The sequence below is a fragment of the Phaseolus vulgaris genome, chromosome 4 (genome assembly GCF_051622355.1).
Source record: "Phaseolus vulgaris cultivar YP4 chromosome 4, ASM5162235v1, whole genome shotgun sequence".
In the NCBI taxonomy this organism is placed as follows: domain Eukaryota; kingdom Viridiplantae; phylum Streptophyta; class Magnoliopsida; order Fabales; family Fabaceae; genus Phaseolus; species Phaseolus vulgaris.
Genome location: NC_143501.1, coordinates 34,473,246 through 34,496,130, shown reverse-complemented (window position 1 = coordinate 34,496,130; position 22,885 = coordinate 34,473,246). Strand labels below are relative to the sequence as shown.

The 22,885-nt window shown below is 50.8% G+C and overlaps 1 pseudogene; it reads left to right on the top strand.

Annotated features, from left to right (window-relative positions):
* Window positions 1-22,456, top strand: part of LOC137838731 (pectate lyase 1-like) — a 28,851-nt pseudogene extending 6,395 nt beyond the window's left edge.
* The last annotated feature ends 429 nt before the right edge of the window (window positions 22,457-22,885 follow it).

Sequence of the window (22,885 nt, the reverse complement as noted above, 5' to 3'; positions counted from 1 at the left end):
GACAGCATGGGAGCGTTGGACCGAGATCTCTGCCTTTTCTGGAAAAGGGTCGCGGATGCCAACATCACTTTCCTTACCACCACCCTGATCTGCTTCGAATTCTACGAGGACCAACTCGAAATTCGAATAGGTTAGAACATTTAAACTGTTGTTTTAATACTGCTTCTATTTAACTGTTTCTGGGCGTTTTGTGCGTTACGCGCAAGACTTTGGTTTTATTTTTCCCGCACCGATCATCTGCTTTGCTGCATACTGCCTTATGCACTTATTTTCTCCTTGAGTTAACCCATGCATTTTCGTTCCATGCAGATAACATGTTGGGCAAGGGTATGCTTGCTGAATTGAGGGCGCTCGCCCGCACCCACGGGCTGGCGACGGGCTCTCAAACAGTGCCGAATTCGGTGGTGGAGATCGCCGTAGCCCAGGGTCGATCGCCACCTAAGGGCCCAGCTCCCTCCGACGTCCAGCCCGCCGCCCAACGTAAGAAACTTGTTCTTAAAAGGCCTAAGAGGAAAGCTCCTCAAGTCATCCACGAGGAGGAAGAAGAAGATGACGAGGTCACCGAAGATGGCCTCGTTACAAAGAGGAAGAGGGTGGGACCTTCTTCAGCACCTGCCCCACCCCCTCTTCCAATCTCAACGCCACCATCCACGCCTGCCCCACCTCCAACAGTGCCATCTCCACCAGCTCCCGCCTCCCCAGTCCAAGCCATTCCGTTGGCAACTGCGCCGCCCGCGGTCGAGGCCGCCGAAGACAATTTCTTGGAGGACCCCCCAAGCGCCTCCACGCCATATGTATCAGCTGGAGGGGGTCCTACCTCTAACGCCTCAGCTGCAAATGCCGCTCCAATCGGGGATGAGGTTGCCCACACCTCTCCGATTCTAATCACCGAGTCCCCGACGTCGCCACTACGAGCAGAAGCACCCACTGAAGAACCAACTAAAGAGGGTGGCGACGGAAACCAACAACAGGCCCCATCAGCGCCTCTCCAAGCAGCAAACCTCCCTCTCGAGGTCACGAGGATGTGGGAGCCTTTGTCCGCTAAGCTGAAGACGATAGCGGAAGACATTCCCGCCATCATAACTAGGGTGGTGCAGAGCTCCACCAGGAAGCTCCAGGACGACCTCTTCAACCTCAAGACAGAGAACAACACCATGAAGGTTGAGGTGGAGAAGTTGTCCTTCAACTTGACGCTCGTGGAGATTGAACACTCCCGAGTGGAGGACGCAATGAGCACCGAGCTCAGGTTGGCGCGCAAAGAGGCCACTGATCTCCGCCACAAAGTGCAACAACTTGCTCAAGAAAAGATCGAACTAGAGAGCAAGATTGTGCCTTACCGCGTCAGGGTGGCTGACCTGGAGGCTCTCATAAAGGCCGACGCCGTCAAGGTGCAGAAATTGGAGAAAAGGTCAGCCGAGCGAGAGACCCTCCTTGGGCAGGTGGAAAAGGCAAGGGACGACGCCATAGCTGATCTCGCCGAGGCCAACGAAGAGAAGGGAAAGGTAGCTGCTGAATTGGCCCAAGTGCAAGCGGAATCCAAGAAGGTTGCTGAAGACCTTCTCCAGGCTCAAGAGACCAATGAACAACTCAAGAAGCAGGTTGAAGAGCTGGAGCAACAGAATAAGGAGCTGAAAGAGCAAACTGAAGATCTCAAGAAGCGGATTGAGGAACTTCAGAAGCAGATTGAAGAACTCAAGCTGAACTCTGCTCAAATTCTGGCTGCTGGATTCGAAGCTGCATGGGAACAATTTGCCTGCTTGTTCCCCGACCTGGATCTCAGCATGGTGTCACTGAATAATGAAGTGGTGGATGGAAAAGTGGTGCCCGCCGAAGACTGATCAATTTAATCCATCCATTGCTTTTATACTTTCCCTTGTATACAGCTTGCAACAGACTTTATGCCTTTTCGTATATATGTTTTGAACTGATATTAACTGTTAATGACAAAGGTCTACGTTCTTCCTCTTATAACTTCTTTAATTGCTTCAACTTTCCTTGTTTGTTTAATTCCAAAGAAATGACTTAGGAAAACTGTAGGCACGACCTTTGACTTAACTGCTTCGAATCACTTCAGCCCTAAGCAACAATCACTTTAACAATTCGTAAACTTAAGGCAATTAACCTTATCGTAAAAATATTCCTCAAGCAACAAACTTTGACTCAGCTACTGGCTTAAACACTGCTTCACCCGATCTGCTCCATCAAAACGGGTCTTTTAACTTTTTCGCCACTGTTTGAACTTTTCCTGGTCGCCAGAAACTCTTGGCGATCAGCTTCTTTCTGGCTTCACGCCTTGGCCATTGTTCTTTGATCTGGGGGTAGAGGCGCCTTTCGGATCCTTCTCTACCCCCTTGTGCTTCAGAGCAAGAGACCGGGTGGCTAGGCGTTCTCTTCGAACCTACCTTAGCCACCCTCAGAACTTCTTCCACCCTCTACACCGTACCTGAACTCGTTCGAGACGAGAAGGATTTTATCTTGCTTGAACTCGCTCATAGGCGAGAAGGTCTTTTACTCGCCTGAACTCGCTCATAGGCGAGAAGGACTTTGAATCGTGCCTCTACATTGCCCCAGGGGTTACATCTTCTCGCCTCCAGAAACACAGAGGACTTTTACTTGCCTCTACATTGCCCCAGGGGTTACATCTTCTCGCCCCCAGAAACACTGAGGACTTTCACTTGCCTCTACATTGCCCCAGGGGTTACATCTTCTCGCCCCCAGAAACACTGAGGACTTTCACTCTTTCTCGCCTACACTCGCTCGACGGCGAGGAGGTCTTTTACCTGCCTCGGAACGCGCGCGGGCGTTGAGGTCTTTTCACTGGTGCCTCCGATCGCCGAAAAACGATGAGGACTTAAAAAACTTTAACTGATGCCTCCAATCGCCGAAAAACGATGAGGACTTAAAAACTTTAACTGATGCCTCCAACCGCCGAAAAACGATGAGGACTTAAAACTTTAACTGGCGCCTCCAATCGCCGAGAAACGATGAGGACTTAAAAACTTTAACTGATGCCTCCAATCGCCGAAAGACGATGAGGACTTACAACTTTTTTAAGAAGCATACAATATATCTTTATTTGCCTTAAACACGTATGAGTGACAAGGTCTTTCTTCAAAACTTTTTGGAAAACAGCAAGCATGCAATCTGAAAACGCCTTGTACTTCGAAAACTCTTCTTTATTGGGTGGCCTCATTAAAAACCCTCCTTAGGGAAAAAAGAGTGCCCCCTTCAAACTGTTTTATCAGAGACATTGTAATATAACTTTTGTGTTTGTCTTTACTTACAAAGTTCTCAACTGTAATACAACTTCAAGTGCGTGGCGTTCCAAGTGCGAGGAATCGCCCCTCCTTCCAGCGTCTCTAAGCGGTAGGCGCCGTTCCCGAGCGCCTCGGTTATTCTGAACGGTCCAGTCCACTTGGGCGATAGTTTATTCTCCATCTCGTACTGGTGGGCCTTCCTCATCACCAGGTCGCCTTCTCTAAACTGCCTTGGCATCACCTTCGAGTTATATCTTCGTTCAATCCTCCTCTTCACCGCCTCAGCCTTCAATCTCGCTTCCTCTCTAACCTCATCCAGTAGATCCAGGTTCAACCTTCTCTCTTCATTCGAGTCTTCCTCTACAAAGTTCTGGAATCTCGGCGAGCTCTCCTGAATCTCTACTGGAATCATCGCACCACACCCATAGACTAAGCTGAACGGGGTCTCATGGGTTCCTGACTGCTCGGTGGTATGGTATGCCCAGACTATACAGGGCACCTCCTCAGCCCAGCTTCCCTTGGCTTTTTCTAGCCTTCTCTTCAAACCTCTCAACAACACCCGATTAGCTGACTCCACCTGGCCATTTGTCTGAGGGTGCTCGACGGATGCAAACACTTGTTGAATTCCCACCCCTTCGCAAAGCTTCTTCAACAGGTGGCTTGCAAACTGAGTCCCATTGTCCGACACCAGGCGTTTAGGCACTCCAAACCGGCACACGATGTTCTTCCACACGAAACCTTCGATCTTGTGTGCGGTGATCTGGGCCACTAGTTCTGCTTCGATCCACTTGGTGAAATATTCAATCGCCACCACCAAGTACTTCATCTGACTGATCGCCAGCGGGAAAGGTCCCAGGATGTCGATTCCCCAGGTATGAAACGGCCAAGGGCTATAGATCGACTTCAACTCCCGGGAGGCGCCTTATGCCAATCGGCGTGCTGTTGGCATTGTTTGCAACATTGGGCATACTTCTTGCAATCTTCTCTCATCGATGGCCAGTAGTATCCTGCACGGAGAGTCCTCGCGGCCAGAGCTCGACCCCCGACGTGGCTTCCGCATATACCTTCGTGGAGCTCCGCCATGATTCTTGTGCACTTCTCGCCATGTATACATTCCAAGAGCGGGTGAGTGAACCCAAACCTGTACAGATCGCCATCAATCAGGGTGTACTTGCTAGAATTCTTCTTTACCTTCCTAGCCTCAGTCGGATCCAGCGGGAGAAGGCCATCTGTCAGGCAACGCTTGTACTGTGTTATCCAAGTGTCTGGCTCATGGGTAGCGCAGACCTGCATCACGTTCACCTTCTCTCCCCGACATGCTCTAATTCTCGGCGATCTCAGAGTTTCTTGCGTCAGGGACTTATGGCTTCTCGCTGCTTTCTCCGTCGACTTGCTTATCTGAAGGACCAGGTGATCTGCCACAAATGCTCTCGGCGTCTTTAGAGTTTCTTGAATCACCGTCCTCTGCCTACACCCCTTGCCTGAACTGGCGAGCTTAGCTAGCAAGTCAGCTCGGGCATTCTGCTCTCTGGGCACATGCACTACTTCAAAGGAGGCAAAGGAACTTTTCAACTCCTGCACATATTCCAGATAGGCCGCCATTTGCGGATCTTTAGCCTGGAACTCGCCTGTTACTTGCCCTGTGACTAGCAGCGAGTCACTCTTCGCCATCAGCACCCTGGCTCCCATCTCTCTAGCCAGCAAAATCCCGGCGATCAGCGCCTCATATTCTGCTTGATTGTTACTGGCTTTGAAGGCAAACCTCAGAGATTGTTCGATCAGCACGCCGTTTTGTCCTTCCAATATGACTCCAGCACCGCTGCCCTGCTGGTTCGACGATCCATCCACCGAAAGTACCCAATGGAAATTGTCCCCTTCAACTCGCGTTGCCTCAGATGAGAGCTCGACCACGAAATCTGCAAAGATTTGCCCCTTAATCGGGCCTCGGGGCTCATATTTGATATCAAACTCTTACAATTCTACTGCAACGTCAGGCTTCTTCAAGACCTTCTGGATGGGCAGGTCAGTCATCACCAGTATTGTGAAGCTATGGAAGTAGTGGCGCAACCTCCTCGCCGAAAATACCAAAGCCAGCGCAGCCTTCTCCAGGGCCTGATATCTCGTTTCGGGGCCCTGCAACACCTTGCTCACAAAATAAATAGGCTTCTGAGCCTGACATTGATCCTAGGCGAGCACCGCACTCACCGCTCTCTCAGTTACAGCAAAATACAACCTGAGAGGGCTCGCCAGATACTCCTTCAGCTTGACGAAAGCTTCCTCGCACTCTTTCGTCCAAACAAACTTATTGTTGCGCCTCAGGCACTGAAAATAGGGATGGCCCTTCTCTCCGCTAGCGGACACGAAGCGGGACAGGGCTGCCATCCGACCTGTTAGCTGTTGAACCTCCTTCACGTAGCTGGGCTCCTCATCGCCAAGATGGCGGCACACTTATCAGGGTTGGCCTCTATGCCTCTTTCAGTTAAGAGGAAACCCAAAAACTTCCCAGCTTCCACGCCGAAAATACATTTCTCTGGATTCAGCTTCAATCTGAACTTGGCGATCGTCGTGAACAATTCCTCCAAGTCGGCAACGTGCTTGCTCTTTTCCGGCGAGGTCACGACCATGTCATCGACGTACGCTTGCACGTTCCTTCCCAGCATTGGTGCCAGTACTCGATCTATCAGCCTCTGGTACGTGGCCCCCGCGTTCTTCAGCCCAAACGGCATCACCTTGTAGCAATAGCACAACCTCTCCGTCATGAAGGCTGTCTTCTCTTCATCCATGGGATGCATCTTGATCTGATTATACCCCGAGAAGGCATCCAGGAAACTCAGCAACTTACACCCTGCAGCACTGTCAACCAGGGCGTCTATACTTGGTAAAGGATACGAATCCTTTGGGCAAGCTTTGTTCAGGTCGGTGAAATCGACGCACATGCGCCATTTCCCGTTACTCTTCTTCACCAGCACGACATTCGCCAGCCATTCAGGGTACTGGACTTCCTTGATGTGGCCTGCAGGAAGGAGCTTCTGTGTTTCATCTCTAATCGCCTGCCTCCTCTCCTCGTTGAACTTTCTTCTTCTTTGTCGCACTGGTCTCACCAAGTTGTCCATCGCCAGATGATGGCACAAGAAGTCGGGATCAATCCCGGGCATGTCCGAGGCGGACCGTGCAAACGCGTCCAGATGCCGCTCAATCACCTTGGCGATCTGGTCCTGGAGCTCGACCTCCAGATATCTTCCTAGCTTGAAGATCTTTCCCTCGATCTCTTTCTCGAGCCACTGCTCAACAGGTTTTGGCCTGGATTCTCGGGCGATCACCGCCCTGGCGATTCCCTGCTCTCTCGCTTCCTCAGGGCGATTCCGCGCCTCTTCCTCCTCCAGACCAGCGTTTCCCTCCACTAGCTCAGCGTCCACCATCTCCACGTCCCTTCCGACGGTCTCTTCCGCTACCGTCGATCTGGGCTTCACACCGGGAGGTGGGGTGGTTGTTACATAACTCACTGATCTCTTGTTTTTCAGGCTATTCTCATAGCACTTTTTCGCTTCTTTCTGATCTGACTTGATCGTGATCACCACCCCCTCCATAGACGGCAACTTCACTTTCATGTGCCGAGTCGACGGAATGGCGCTTATCCTGTTAAGCGTGGGCCTTCCCAACAGGATGTTGTATGCTGAATGAGCGTTTACGATGAGGTACTTGATTTTCTCCATCCTCGAACCAGCCTCATCTGTAAACGTGGTTCTCAACTCAATATACCCCCTGACCTCCACCTGGTCACCAGCGAACCCATACAGGCACCCTCCATAGGGCCTTAGCTGGTCAAGGGGCAACTCCAGCTGCGTGAAAGTCGGCCAGAACATCACGTCTGCCGAACTTCCCTGCTCCACCAGAACTCTGTGGACCTTCCTTCCCGCCGTAACCAACGAAATGACTATGGGATCGTTGTCATGGGGCACAACGTCCCGAAGATCCTGCTTGGTGAACGTAATGTCTACCTCCGGCGAGTGATCTTCAAACATATCCACTGTCATCACCGACCGCGCGTACTTCTTCCTCTGCGATGCGGTGCATCCACCACCTGAGAAGCCTCCTGCAATGGTGTGGATTTCCCCGTGGATAGGCATCTCGTGTTGCTGGGCTTCTCCACCTGCTGGCTGGGAACTCGACGCTCCCCCCGTCCTCCTATCCAGCAGATAGTCATTTAGGAACCCGCTCTTAACCAGATCATCGAGCTGATACGCTAAGGACAAACACAAGTCCAAAGTGTGGCCAAAGCCCTGGTGAAACTCACACCAGGCGTCTGGCTTTGGTCCCAGCACCTTGTCGCCCACCTTCTCAGGCGCTTTCAACCTAGCAGATATATTGGGAATGGCGATCAGGTCCGCCAATCCCATAACAAACTTGTGCTTAGGCGGGCGATTGTATTCCCGGCGTGCTGGCTGCTGGCGTCCCTGGCCCCTCCCCTTGTTCCTCCTATCATAAGGATGGCGAGCCCTCTGGTCCTTCCTGGCCGCCGCCGCTGTCTCCAGTACCCTTTGCGGCTGGATCCTGGTCTGGGCGCGTGGCCTAGCGGGAGCCACGCTCCCTCTCTTCTCGGCGACCTCACTCTCGTCGGCGATGTGAGCCACCGCAAGTCGCCTGACCTCAGCAAACGTTGCAGGGTGAGCCCTGATCAAGGCCTCGTAGAATGGTCCTGGCAGCACGCCCTTCTTGAATGCATAGACCAGCATTTCTTCATCTTTAGCCGGCGATCTGACCATCTGCGCTCCAAAGCGATTCAGGTAGTCTCTGAGGGACTCTCCCTGGTACTGCCTTATATCAAACAAATCATAAGACACCCTGGGCGGTGCCTTGTTCACGATGTATTGCTCGACGAAAACCTTCGAGAACTGCTGAAAATTGGTTATGTGACCGTTAGGTAGGCTCACAAACCACTCCAACGCTGTTCCCTGGAGCGTGCTCACAAACATCTTGCAATACACGGCGTCTGACCCTCCCGACAACATCATCTGTGTATGGAACGTGGTTAGATGAGCCTCTGGATCCTCCACGCCGGTAAAGACAGCCTTGACAGGGACCACGCTCGTAGGAATAGGTGTGTCAGTAATCACCTGAACAAAAGGCATAGGGAAAACGCGAGGTGGCGATGACGGTGCCACCTCTTCAGTAGAAGAACGCCCTTGCTGCTCCTGAAGAGCTTGACGCAGCTCCTCAGTCACCTTGCTGAGCTCCTCATTCCTGGCGCGAGAGGCGACCAGGTCCTCATGCATTCTCGCCTGCTCTATGCGTGAGGCTTCCACAGTTGCCTGCAACGAACGCATCATCTCTGCCATCTGCGCCATGGTCATGGCAGCGGCGCCTTCAGCAGCGACGGGCGCAACTTGACTTGAGCGATTGCTTCTCATTTTTCTCATGAAACTCAGCGAATCACAGAATGCAGCGAACAACACTTACTTTAGCTACGATTGAGTCAGCGATCAATCGGAAAAACTGTGCGAAACTCCACGAGAAAACTCAAGAACACCGCAAACCTTCAAAGAAACTTGCAAGTCCACCAGAAACCACTGCTCTTCCCACGGACAACCAAACGAGCGAAAGAACTCAACTCCACCGAACAAATCGCGCGAAAACAGCAGAAAAAACCTCACTCCACCGATCAAAAACCCAAACGAACAGTGTAAAACGCAAATTCACCGAACGAATCTCAAGCAAACAGCGAACGATGGTTGCACCAGCACACAACCACGCAGAAAACTTCGAAAACCTCCAAGAACTCACGCTGTGGATGGGAGCAAGTTTTACACGGCCCCACGGTGGGCGCCTGATGATCCTGCCTGTTCATCAGAACGCTGGAAACTGCCTCGTCAAAGGATCGACGTGTGCATCGCTTCACACCTCCGTTCCTCTTCGAGATTCACCTCAAGAACCTGCAAAGAAACAGAGCGGCGCCGCTGCGGCCGATCGCACTCCAACGCCCAAGTCAGTGACCGAATCACCAAATACTAAGAGAACAAGAACCGTGCAAATCCTCTCTCACAGTAAGCTCTATAACTCGCAAGCGTAAAGAATGTATTCTGAACGTGCGTACCTCAGAAAGTTCGTTGAGAACTCTTATATACCTGGTTACCTTCTCTCTCCTGGCAGTTACAGACTTGGACACGTGGCTCGCATCCAACTGTACACGTGCCATCATCTGGAGCCTCCTTGACTTGGGCGCTGCTTCTGACTCTCTTTTTGGCTAAGTTATTTATGCATGGTGCTGCCCAGTACATAGCTAACCTGGGAGTGCGATCTCTACTGGAACTGGCGAGTTAGGGTGCCTTCATACACCTTCCCTGTGGTCTCGCCGGCCGCCTTCATAATCTGCACCACGTTCATCTCTGGCGATGTGCTTGCTCTGGCGATCTCCAATCACTAGATCGCCTGAGTCTACATCTGGGCGATCGCCTGGCATACTGAAGATCGGAGCACGCCAAATAACTGGCGATTACACGAACCACCCGACTTCCTTCCCCACCGCCACTCTGGCGCCTTACCCACACGCCTACTCTGTGGCTTGGTGCCACGTCATCACTTCCGACTTCCAGGGCGGTAGAGGTTTCAAAAGTTTCTAATTTGTATGTGTACCGCCCTGGTGGTCGGGTGTGATGACGTGGCATCCTGCTACGGTATAGGCGTGTTGACAAGGCGCCAGGTTGGCAGAAGGGAAGGAAGTCGGGGGGCACGTGTAGTCGCCAGTTGTTAAGTTGGCGTGTTCCGATTTCCAGATTACCAGAATAGGCGATCGCCAGGTTGAAGATGAAGTCGCCCGATGTAGTTTTCTTCGAAGGTTTGCGGTGTTCTTGAGTTCTTGCGCAGTTTCTTGAGTTTTCTCCGATTGATCGCTGATTCGATCGTGGTTGAAGTGTTGTTTGCTGTATTCCTGTGATTTGCCGAAGTTCATGAGAAAAATGAGAAGCAATCGCTCAAGTCCGGTTGCGCCCGTGGCTCCTGCCGCTGTTGAAGGTGCCGCTGCCATGACCATGGCGCAGATGGCGGAGATGATGCGTGCGTTGCAGGCAACTGTGGAAGCCTCGCGCGTAGAGCAGGCGAGGATGCATGAGGACCTGGTCGCCTCTCGCGCCAGAAACGAGGAGCTCAGCAAGATGACTGAGGAGCTGCGTCAAGCTCTTCAGGAGCAGCAAGGGCGTTCCGCCGCGGAAGAGGTTGCGCCATCGTCGCCACCTCGTGTTTTTCCCATGCCTTTTATTCAGGCGATCACGGACACGCCCATTCACGCGAGCGTGGTTCCGGTTAAGGCTGTTTTTACCGGCGTGGAGGATCCTGAGGCTCATCTCACCACGTTCCATACGCAGATGATGCTGTCAGGAGGGTCGGACGCCGTCTACTGCAAGATGTTTGTGAGTACGCTCCAGGGAACGGCGTTAGAGTGGTTCGTGAGCCTGCCCAACGGCCACGTAACCAATTTCCAACAGTTCTCGAAGATCTTTGTCGAGCAGTATATCGTGAATAAGGCGCCGCCCAGGGTGTCTTATGATCTGTTCGATATAAGGCAGTACCAGGGAGAGTCCCTCAGAGAATACCTTAATCGCTTTGGAGCGCAGATGGTCAGATCGCCGGCTAAAGATGAAGAAATGCTGGTCTATGCCTTCAAGAAAGGCGTGCAGCCAGGACCATTCTGCGAGGCCTTGATCAGGGCTCACCCTGCGATGTTTGCTGAAGTCAGGCGACTTGCGGTGGCCCATATCGCTGACGAGAATGAAGTCGCCGAGAAAAGAGGAAGCGTGGCTCCCGCCAGGCCACGCGCCCAGACCAGGATCCAACCGCAGAGGGTGCTAGAGACAGCAGCGGCGGCCAGGAAGGACCAGAGGACTCGCCATCCTTACGATAGGAGGAACAAGGGAAGGAGCCAGGGGCGCCAGCAACCAGCACGCCGGGAATACAATCGCCCGCCTAAGCACAAATTTGTCATGGGACTAGCGGATCTGATCGCCATCCGTAACATATCTGCTAGGTTGAAAGCGCCTGAGAAGGTGGGCGACAAGGTGCTGGGGTCGAAGCCGGACGCCTGGTGTGAGTTCCACCAATGTTACGGCCACCCTTTAGACTCGTGTTTGTCTTTAGGATACCAGCTCGACGATCTGGTTAAGAGCGGGTTCCTAAATGACTATCTGCTGGACAGGAGAACCGGGGGAGCGTCGAGCTCCCAGCCAGTAGGTGGAGAAGCCCAGCAACACGAGATGCCTATCCACGGGGAGATCCACACCATTGCAGGGGGTTTCTCAAGTGGTGGATGCACCGCATCACAGAGGAAAAAGTACGCGCGATCGGTGATGACAGTGGACATGTTTGAAGATCACTCGCCGGAAGTGGACATTACGTTCACAAAGCAGGATCTTCGGGACGTTGTGCCTCATGACAACGATCCCATAGTTATTTCATTGGTTACAGCGGGAAGGAAGGTCCACAGGGTTCTGGTGGACCAAGGAAGCTGGGCAGACGTGATGTTCTGGCCGACTTTCACGCAGCTGGAATTGCCCCTTGACCAGCTAAGGCCCTATGGAGGGTGCTTATATGGGTTCGCTGGCGACCAGGTGGAGGTCAGGGGGTACATTGAGCTGAGAACCACGTTTACAGATGAGGCTGGGTCGAGGACGGAGAAAATCAAGTACCTCATAGTAAACGCTCCTTCAGCATATAACATCCTGTTGGGAAGGCCCACGCTTAACAGGATAGGCGCCATTCCATCGACTCGGCACATGAAGGTAAAGTTGCCATCCATGGAAGGGGTGGTGATCACGATTAAGTCTGATCAGAAAGAAGCGAAATGGTGCTATGAGAATAGCCTGAAAAACAAAAGATCAGTGAGTTATGTAACAACCACCCCACCTCCCGGTGTGAAGTCCAGACCGCCGGTATCAGAGGAGGCTGCCGGAAGGGATGTAGAGATGGTAGACGCTGAGCTGGGGGAGAGGAATTTTGGCCTGGAGGAGGAAGAGGCGCGAAATCGCCCCGAGGAAGCAAGGGAACAGGGAATCCAGGCCTAAACCTGTCGAGCAGTGGCTCGAAAAGGAGATCGGGGGAAAAATCTTCAAGCTGGGAAGATCTCTGGAGGTCGATCTCCAGGACCAGATCGCCAAGGTGATTGAGCGGCATCTGGACACGTTTGCATGGTCCGCTTCGGACATGCCCGGGATTGATCCCGACTTCTTGTGCCATCATCTGGCGATGGACAACATGGTGAGACCGGTGCGACAGAGAAGAAGAAAGTTCAACGAGGAGAGGAGGCAGGCGATTAGAGACGAAACACAGAAACTCCTCGCTGCAGGCCACATCAGGGAAGTCCAGTACCCTGAATGGTTGGCAAATGTCGTGCTGGTGAAGAAAAGTAACGGGAAATGGCGCATGTGCGTCGACTTCACCGACCTGAACAAAGCTTGCCCAAAGGATTCGTATCCTTTGCCAAGCATTGATGCCCTGGTTGATAGTGCTGCAGGGTGCAAGCTGCTGAGTTTCCTGGATGCCTTCTCGGGATATAATCAGATCAAGATGCATCCCATGGATGAAGAGAAAACAGCCTTCATGACGGAGAGATCGTGCTATTGCTATAAGGTGATGCCGTTTGGGCTGAAGAACGCGGGGGCCACGTACCAAAGGCTGATGGATCGAGTACTTGCACCAATGCTGGGAAGGAACGTGCAAGCCTACGTCGATGACATGGTCGTGACCTCGCAGGAGAAAAGCAAGCACGTTGCAGACTTGGAAGAATTGTTCACGACGATCGCCAAGTTCAAGTTAAAACTCAATCCGGAGAAATGCATTTTCGGCGTGGAGGCTGGAAAGTTTTTGGGTTTCCTCTTGACTGAAAGAGGAATAGAAGCCAACCCAGACAAGTGTGCCGCCATCTTGGCGATGAGGAGCCCGGCTACAGTGAAAGAAGTCCAGCAGCTAACAGGTCGGATGGCAGCCCTATCTCGCTTCGTGTCAGCTAGCGGAGAAAAGGGGCACCCCTGTTTTCAATGTCTGCGGCGCAATAACAAGTTCGTTTGGACGAAAGAGTGCGAGGAAGCTTTCGTCAAACTGAAGGATTATCTGGCGAGCCCGCCGGTCCTGTGCAAACCGCTGGTGGGGACCCCTCTTAGGTTGTATTTTGCTGTAACTGAGAGGGCGGTGAGTGCGGTGCTCGCCCAGGATCAAGATCAGGCTCAGAAGCCTATTTATTTTGTGAGCAAGGTGTTGCAGGGCTCAGAAACGAGATATCAGGCCCTGGAGAAGGCTGCGCTGGCTGTGGTGTTTTCGGCGAGGAGGTTGCGCCACTACTTCCACAGTTTCACAATACTGGTGATGATTGACCTGCCCATCCAGAAGGTCTTGAAGAAACCCGACGTTGCGGGAAGGATGGTGAAGTGGGCGGTAGAGTTGTCAGAGTTTGATATTAAGTACGAGCCTCGAGGCCCGATCAAGGGGCAAATCTTCGCAGATTTCGTGGTTGAACTCTCATCAGAGGCGACGCGGGTTGAAGGAGACGATTTCCGTTGGGTACTCTCGGTGGATGGATCGTCGAACTAGCAGGGTAGCGGTGCTGGAGTCATATTGGAAGGGCCCAACGGCGTGCTGATTGAACAATCTTTGAGGTTCGCCTTCAAAGCCAGCAACAATCAAGCAGAGTATGAGGCGCTGATCGCCGGGATTTTGCTGGCCAAGGAAATGGGAGCTAGGGTGTTGATGGCAAAGAGTGACTCGCTGCTAGTCACGGGGCAAGTAACAAGCGAGTTCCAGGCTAAAGATCCACAAATGGCGGCTTACTTGGCGTATGTGCAGGAATTGAAGAGTTCCTTTGCCTCCTTTGAAGTAGTACATGTGCCCAGAGAGCAGAATGCCCGAGCTGACTTGCTTGCTAAGCTCGCCAGCTCAGGCAAGGGGGGTAGGCAGAGGACGGTGATCCAAGAAACTCTGAAGACGCCAAGGGCATTTGTAGCAGATCACCTGGTCCTTCAGATAAGCAAGTCGACGGAGAGAGCAGCGAGAAGCCATAAGTCTTTGACGCAAGAAACTCTGAGATCGCCGAGAATTAGAGCATGTCGAGGAGAGAAGGTGGACGTGATGCAGGTCTGCGCCGCCCATGAGCCAGACACTTGGATAACACAGTACAAGCGGTGCCTGGCAGATGGCCTCCTCCCGCTGGATCCGGCAGAGGCTAGGAAGGTAAAGAAAAATTCCAGCAAGTACACATTGATTGATGGCGATCTGTACAGGTTTGGGTTCACTCACCCACTCCTGGAATGTATACACGGCGAGAAGTGCACGAGAATCATGGCAGAGCTCCACGAAGGTATATGCGAAAGCCACGTCGGGGGTCGAGCTCTGGCCGCGAGGACTCTCCGTGCAGGCTACTACTGGCCATCCATGAGAGAAGATTGCAAGAAATATGCCCAATGTTGTAAACAATGCCAGCAACACGCCGATTGGCATAAAGCACCTCCCGAGGAGTTGAAGTCGATCTATAGCCCTTGGCCGTTTCATACTTGGGGAATCGACATCCTGGGACCTTTCCCGCTGGCGATCAGGCAGATGAAGTACTTGGTGGTGGCGATTGAGTATTTCACCAAGTGGATTGAAGCAGAACCAGTGGCCCAGATCACCGCACACAAGATCGAAGGTTTTGTATGAAAGAACATCGTGTGCCGGTTTGGAGTGCCTAAACGCCTGGTGTCAGATAATGGGACGCAGTTTGCAAGCCACCTGTTGAAGAAGCTTTGTGAAGGGGTTGGAATTCAACAAGTGTTTGCATCCGTCGAGCACCCTCAGACAAATGGTCAGGCGGAGTCAGCTAATCGGGTGTTGTTGAGAGGTTTGAAGAGAAGGCTTGAGAAAGCCAAGGGAAGTTGGGCTGAGGAGGTGCCCCGTATAGTCTGGGCGTACCACACCACCGAGCAGTCAGGAACCCATGAGACCCCGTTTAGCTTGGTCTATGGGTGTGACGCCATGATTCCGGTGGAGATCCAGGAGAGCTCGCCGAGATTCCAGAACTTCGTAGAGGAAGACTCGAATGAAGAGAGAAGGCTGAACCTGGATCTACTGGATGAGGTCAGGGAAGAGGCGAGGCTGAAGGCTGAGGCGGTGAAGAGGAGGATCGAACGAAGATACAACTCAAAGGTGATGCCAAGGCAGTTTGGAGAAGGCGATTTGGTGATGAGGAAGGCCCACCAGTACGAGATGGAGAATAAGCTGTCACCCAAGTGGACTGGACCGTTCAGAATAACCGAGGCGCTCGGGAACGGAGCCTACCGCTTAGAGACGCTGGAAGGAGGGGCGATTCCTCGCACCTGGAATGCCACACACCTGAAGTTGTACTATAGTTAAGAGCTTTGTAAGTAAAGACAAACACAAAGTCATAATACAGTGTCTCTGATGAAACAGTTTGAAAGGGGGCACTCTTTTTTCCCTAAGGAGGGTTTTTAATGAGGCCACCCAATAAAAGAAGAGTTTTCGAAGTATAAGGCGTTTTCTGGTTGCATGTTTGCTGTTTTCCAAAAGTTTTGAAGAAAGACCTTGTCGCTTGTAAGTGATTTAAGGCAAGAAAAGATGTGTCGCATGTTTTCCAGTTAAAGTTTTTAAGCCCTCATCGTTTTTCGGCGATTGGAGGCACCAGTTAAGTTTTAAAGTCCTCATCGTCTTTCGGCGATTGGAGGCACCGGTTAAGTTTTTAAAGTCCTCATCGTCTTTCGGCGATCGGAGGCACCAGATGAAAGACCTCAACGCCCTCGCGCGTTTTGAGGCAAGTAAAGACCTCCTCGCCGTTGAGCGAGTGCAGGCGAGAAAGAGTAAAAGTCCTCCGTGTTTCTGGGGGCGAGAAGATGTAACCCCTGGGGCATGTAGAGGCAAGATAAAGACCTCCTCGCCGTTGAGCGAGTGCAGGCAAGAAAGAGAAAAAGTCCTCAGTGCATCCAGGGGGGAGGAGATGTACACCCTGGGCAAGTTGAGGCACCAGATAAAGTCCTTCTCGCCGTCGAGCGAGTTAAGGCCAGTTAAAGACCTCCTCGCCGTCGAGCGAGCGCAGGCGAGAAAGAGAAAGGTCCTCAGTGCATCCAGGGGGGAGGAGATGTACACCCTGGGCAAGTTGAGGCACCAGATAAAGTCCTTCTCGCCGTCGAGCGAGTTAAGGCCAGTTAAAGACCTCCTCGCCGTCGAGCGAGCGCAGGCGAGAAAGAGAAAGGTCCTCAGTGCATCCAGGGGGGAGGAGATGTACACCCTGGGCAAGTTGAGGCACCAGATAAAGTCCTTCTCGCCGTCGAGCGAGTTAAGGCCAGTTAAAGACCTCCTCGCCGTCGAGCGAGCGCAGGCGAGAAAGAGAAAGGTCCTCAGTGCATCCAGGGGGGAGGAGATGTACACCCTGGGCAAGTTGAGGCACCAGATAAAGTCCTTCTCGCCGTCGAGCGAGTTAAGGCCAGTTAAAGACCTCCTCGCCGTCGAGCGAGCGCAGGCGAGAAAGAGAAAGGTCCTCAGTGCATCCAGGGGGGAGGAGATGTACACCCTGGGCAAGTTGAGGCACCAGATAAAGACCTTCTCGCCGATGAGCGAGTTCAGGCGAGTTAAAGACCTTCTCGCTTACATGCGAGCATAGGCAAGATAAAATCCTTCTCGTCTCGAACGAGTTCAGGTATCGCGCAGAGGGTGGAAGAAGTTGGAAGGCGGCTAAGGTAGGTTCGGAGAGAACGCCTAGTCAGCCGGTCTTTTGCTCTGAAGTTCAGGGGGGCAAAGAAAGATCCCAAAGGGCGCTTCTACCCCAGATAAAGAAACGATTGCCAAAGCATGAGGCTAGGAAAAGCTGATGTTACCAAGAGTTCTTGGCGATCGGGAAGAGTTTAAACGGCGACGAGAAGGTTAAAATACCTGTTTGATAAAGCAGGTCGAGTGGGACGGTGTTTTGAGCCAATAATTGAGTGACAGTTCGTTGCTTGGAAGGTATTCTTATGATAACGTTAGTGCCTTAAGAGTACAAGTTGTTTAAAGTGATTATTGCTTAAGTTTGAAGTGGCTCGAAGCAGTTGAGTCAAAAGTCGCGTTTGCAAAATCACTAAGTTAAATCCGACAAAGTTAAACATGCAAAGAAGGTTAAAGCGCTTAAAGAAGTCAGGAGAAAGAATATTCAGACTTTGTCATTGAGTTAAGTATCTGTTAAAAGCACATATGCACGAGTTTATTACAAGGTATATACAAGGGAAATCATAAAGTAGCAGATGAGGTGGAGTTGATTAGTCTTCAGCAGGAACGACCTTTCCATCTACTACTTCGTTGTTCAGCGACACCATGCTGAGGTCGAGATCGGGGAATAGGCATGCGAATTGTTCCCGAGCGGCTTCGAATCCAGCAGCCAGAATCTGAGCAGAGTTTAGCTTAAGTTCTTCAATTTGCCCTTGAAGTTCTTCAACCTGCTTCTTGAGCTCTTTGTTCTGCTGCTCCAGCTCTTCAACCTGTTTTCTGAGTTGTTTGTTGGTCTCTTGAGCATGGAGAAGGTCTTCAGTAACCTTCTTGGATTCCGATTGAGCTTGGGCCAACTCAGCAACCATTTTTCCTTTCTCCTTGTTTGCCTCGGCGAGATCAGCCATGGCGTCGTCCCTCGCCTTTTCTACTTGCCCAAGTAGTTTCTCGCGGTCGATCGACCTCTGCTCCAATTTTTGCACCTTGGCGGCGTCAGCTTTCATGAGAGCCTCCAGGTCGACCGCCTTGGCGCGAAGAGGCACAATTTTGCTTTCCAGCTCGATCTTCTCTTGGGCAAGCTGGTGAACTTTGTGGCGAAGGTCAGCAGCTTCCTTGCGCGCCAGCCTAAGCTCGGTATTCATGGCATCCTCCACTCGGGAGTGTTCGATTTCTGTGAGCGTCAGGCTGAATGACAATTTCTCCACCTCGACCTTCATAGTGCTATTTTCAGTCTTGAGGTTGAAGAGATCGTCTTGAAGCCTCCTGGTGGAGCTCTCCACAGCCCTCGTTATGATCGCGGGGATATCCTCTGCTATGGTTTTCAACTTGGCAGTTAGAGGCTCCCACATCCTTGTGACTTCAAGGGAAAGGTTTGCTGCTTGGAGAGGCGCCAGGGGGGCTTGTTGAGGGTTCTCACCGCCACCTTCCTTAGCAATATCTTCAGCGGTTGGTTCCTGGCGTGGCGACGCAATCGGGGATTCGGTAATCAGGATTGGAGAGGTATGAGCCACCTCATCCCCGATTGGAGCATTTTCTGCAGCTGAAGCGTTTGAAGGGGGGCCCCCTCCAGCTGACATGTATGGCGTAGAGGCGCTTGGGGGGTCCTCCAGGAAGTTTGGCTCTTGGGCCTCAGCTGCAGGTGGCGCAGTGGCCAGTGGAACCGCTTGGACTGGAGAGGGAGGAGCCTGCGGCGTTGGCGATGATGGAGGAGGAGCAGGCGTCGATGGTGGTGTTGAGGTTGGAAGAGGGGGTGGAGCAGGTGGAGAAGAAGGTGCCACCCTCTTCCTTTTCGTAACGAGGCCATCCTCTGTGACCTCGTCATCCTCTTCTTCCTCCTCATGGACGATTTGAGGGGCTTTTCGCTTAGGTCTCTTAAGGACCAGTTTCTTGCGCTGGGTGGGTTCCTTGGGCGGTGATCGCCCATGAACGATGGCCTTCTCGACCACCGAGTTGGGCACCGTTTGGGAATCGGTCGCCAACCCGTGGTTTCGGGCGAGCGCCTTCAATTCGGCGAGCATGCCTCTGCCCAACATGTTGTCTGCATGAAACGAAAATGCATGGGTAAGCTCAAAGAAGAAAAAGATAAGTGTATAAGGTAATAAGCAGCAGAGCAGATGGTATGTGCAGGAAAGGTAAAACCAAAGTCTTGTGCATATCGCACAAGACGCCCAGAACAGTTAAACAGAAGCAGTATCAAAGCAATAGTTCGGATGTCCTAACCTATTTGGAATTCTAGCTGATCCTCAAAGAATTCGAAGGAGATCAAGGTGGTGGTCAGGAATGTTATATTGGCGTCCGCCACCCTCTTCCAGAAAAGACAGAGGTCTCTGTCCAATGCTCCCATGCTATCAGGACTTATGGGCCTCCTGAAGCAGCTCTTTGACTCCTTTTTCCCCTTGTCCACCCAGTACAAGGGGAAGCCATCAAGAAGGGAGGTGTCCTTATCGTTTGCACGTACTTGGACGAATTTCCCCTTCCAGTCTTTGTACGATTGCTGGAAGATGGTAAAGATGGATCTCCCAGCAATCGCATTCAAGCTGACCCACAGGCGGTCTCCTGGGTGCTTGGCTTCGAAAAGGAACAAAAACACGTCCACCGACGCGGGCAACCCCAGGTGGTCGCATGTTATTTGAAAGGCTCGAACAAACGCCCAGCTGTTGGGGTGAAGCTGGGCGGCAGCAATGTTGAGCTCGGTCAGAAGTTCCCTCTCGAATCGGGTGAGAGGGAACCTGAGCTTGACCTTCTTGAAGAAAGTCGTATAGACAAAGCAGAAGGGCCCGTCGGCGCTTACTTTGTCATCAGCACACACGGGCAGATCGGCGGGGCAAGGTAGCACCATCATCTTCTCGTCGTGCTCCTTGTGAAACGATTGGTGGATCTCGTCCCCCTTAGTCAGCCGCAAAACTGCTCCCGCAGTGTTTACCGACGAGGTCTCCTTCAGAAGGGTTGAGTTAGCCCAGGGGTATAAAGTTTTGAAGTCTGGCAGAGGGACGGGGGCTCCTCCAGCGTTAGGTGGAGTCGCCTGGGCCAGGACAGGTTGGGAAGACGCAGGCCTCACAGCCTGCGAAGACGAAGCGCCACGAACTTGTGTTGGGTCGTGTGCTTGTGAAGGAAGGTTTCGTGCTGAAGGAGGGGGGTTCGGGGTAATCTTGGTACGAGTCATGATAGCAGCTGCAAAGGAAGAAGAAAGGAAAAATGATCAGGGGGTTACAAAGGCTGACTCGATCATAGGAGGAAGGTGAAAGACGAACGAATGTAGGTTCGTTGCGACGATTGACGAAGCCCTAAGTTACGCAGAAGAATAAATGGAAAAACAGCCCACAGCGTATGCACCAAGCAGTTACAGGATGATGCAAATCAGTGAAAATGCAAGGAAAACCAGCAGATGAAGGAAAGTAGTTACCTTTCGATGATCAGGAAGACGATGGAGGAAGATGGTGATCTAGAGCGTTGAAGAGCGTTGAGAGTTTTCGCAGAAGGAAGTTAGAGTGTTTGCAAGCACGAAGAAAGTGATGGAACAGTGGAGCGAAATGGGTTTAAGGGTTTTTGAAATGGTTTTAGGAAGCGCAAACGGCAAATGAAGAGAGCCGTTGATGAAGCCACGCATCAGACGATGAGTGAGGGGTTTGGTGGGGCGTCAGAGCAGCAGAAGGTACAACCGCTTGGAATTCCGCGTCAGTGCCACGTGGATCGGCGTTAACGAAGGCTCTTTCAGTCTTTTCGCTAGACAAGTCTTCGCTTAAGACTGGGGGGCTTGTGTACCGCCCTGGTGGTCGGGTGTGATGACGTGGCATCCTGCTACGGTATAGGCGTGTTGACAAGGCGCCAGGTTGGCAGAAGGGAAGGAAGTCGGGGGGCACGTGTAGTCGCCAGTTGTTAAGTTGGCGTGTTCCGATTTCCAGATTACCAGAATAGGCGATCGCCAGGTTGAAGATGAAGTCGCCCGATGTAGATTCAGGCGACCTAGTCATTGGAGATCGCCAGAGAAAGCACAACGCCGAAGATGAAGGAGAAGCAGATTGTGAAAGCGGCCGGCGAGACCACAGGGAAGGTGTATGAAGGCCCTAAACTCGCCAGTTCTAGTAGAGATCGCACTCCCAAAGTTAGCTATGCACTGGGCAGTACCATGCATAAGTAACTTAGTCAAAATGAGAATAGAAGCAGCGCCAAGTCAGGGAGCTCCCAGATGATGGCACGTGTACAGTTGGGTGCGAGCCACGTGTCCAAGTCTGTAACTGCCAGGAGAGAGAAAGCCACCAGGTATATAAGAGTTCTTAACAAACTTTCTGAGGTACGCACGTTCAGTTCATCCACTTTACGCTTGCGAGTGATAGAGCTGATTGTGAGAGAGGATTTGCACGGTTCTTGTTCTTAGTATTTGGTGATACCGTCACTGACTTGAGCGTCGGAGTGCGATCGGCCGCAGCGGCGCCGTACTGTTTCTTTGCAGGTTCTTGAAGTAGATCCCGGAAAGGAACGGAGGTGAGAAGCGGTGCGCACGTCGATCCTTTGACGAGGCATTCTCCAGCGTTCCGGTCAACAGGCAGGATCAATATGCATTGATTTTTTTTTTATTATAGGCCACCAACATAATTATCCATGGCATTTGAGTTCTTCATTGCAAACCTCAAGCTCCTGGGATCGTAATGGGGCCTAGAGGAAAGGTAATTCCTTTAGGGCATGCAGACAGGGATGTAATAAGATTGGTCACTGCTTGAAAGATTTGGATTGACCATAATACATTGTATGATTGTCAAGATGGTTTGCTTGATGTAACACGAGATTCCACTGATGTGACTATCTCTAATAATTGGTTCAAAAATCAAGATAAAGTTATGCTTCTTGGTCATGATGATGGATATGTGAGAGCCCAGATATGAAAGTTACAGTTGTGTACAACCATTTTGGACCTAATTGCAATCAACTTATGCCAAGGTAAATAGTTTTTATACTAAGTAGTTAAAAATACACAAAGTAGTAAGCAATGTTATATGCTCTTACTAATAAAAAAATAATCTTCTAGGATTCGCCATGGATACGCACATGTAGCCAACAATTTTTATCAAGGATGGCTTCAATATGCCATTGGTGGAAGCATGAAACCTAGTCTCAAAAGTGAAGCTAACCTCTTTGTAGTACCGACAATAGGAAATAAGGAGGTAATAAATTTTTGAAATTTCATTCGAAGTATATGATATGCAAGTGAAAACCATTCACTTAATAATTTTTTTATGCATACTTATATACTATTATAAAGATATTTTTGACTGTTATGCTAATGATTTATTACGTAGGTAACATGGAGAAAAGGTAATGATAAAAGTGAAGATAGAAGGAATTTTCATTCGATAAGGGACATTTTTGAAAATGGAGCTTCTTTTAATGTAACAAAAGGAGGGGGTGTGCAGAAACCAAATTATAACAAAGAACAAAATTTTATAGTTGTCGATGCTAAATTCGTGAGATTGTTGACACGTTCATCTGGTGTCTTGTGATACAATAAAAATTATATATATTGATTAACTAATAAGAGGGACCATCTCCTGAATTATTTAACATTCTTATAATTTAGACCATGTAAATTAGGAGAATTTAATTTTCTTTAATTTATAAAAATTAAATTGTATTTTTCATTAAAATTCTAAAACTTGTAAATATACTATATTAGTATAACATAAGAACACTCCTTAGATTTCGTTTTATTTGTATTACGATAAAGTAAGTGCCTATGTTTGGCCTTGTACTTGACATGCAAGTTATTCCTTTTAATTTATTTATTCTTCGTTGATAAAAAATTATTGGACTATTTTATAAATTATCCATTTTCCAAACTTCAATTTTTATAAAAAAATTTAGTGATTTAGATGTATTTTTTATTTTTTTTTATTTTTACAGTATTTTAGGGAGAGAAAATACTATCCATT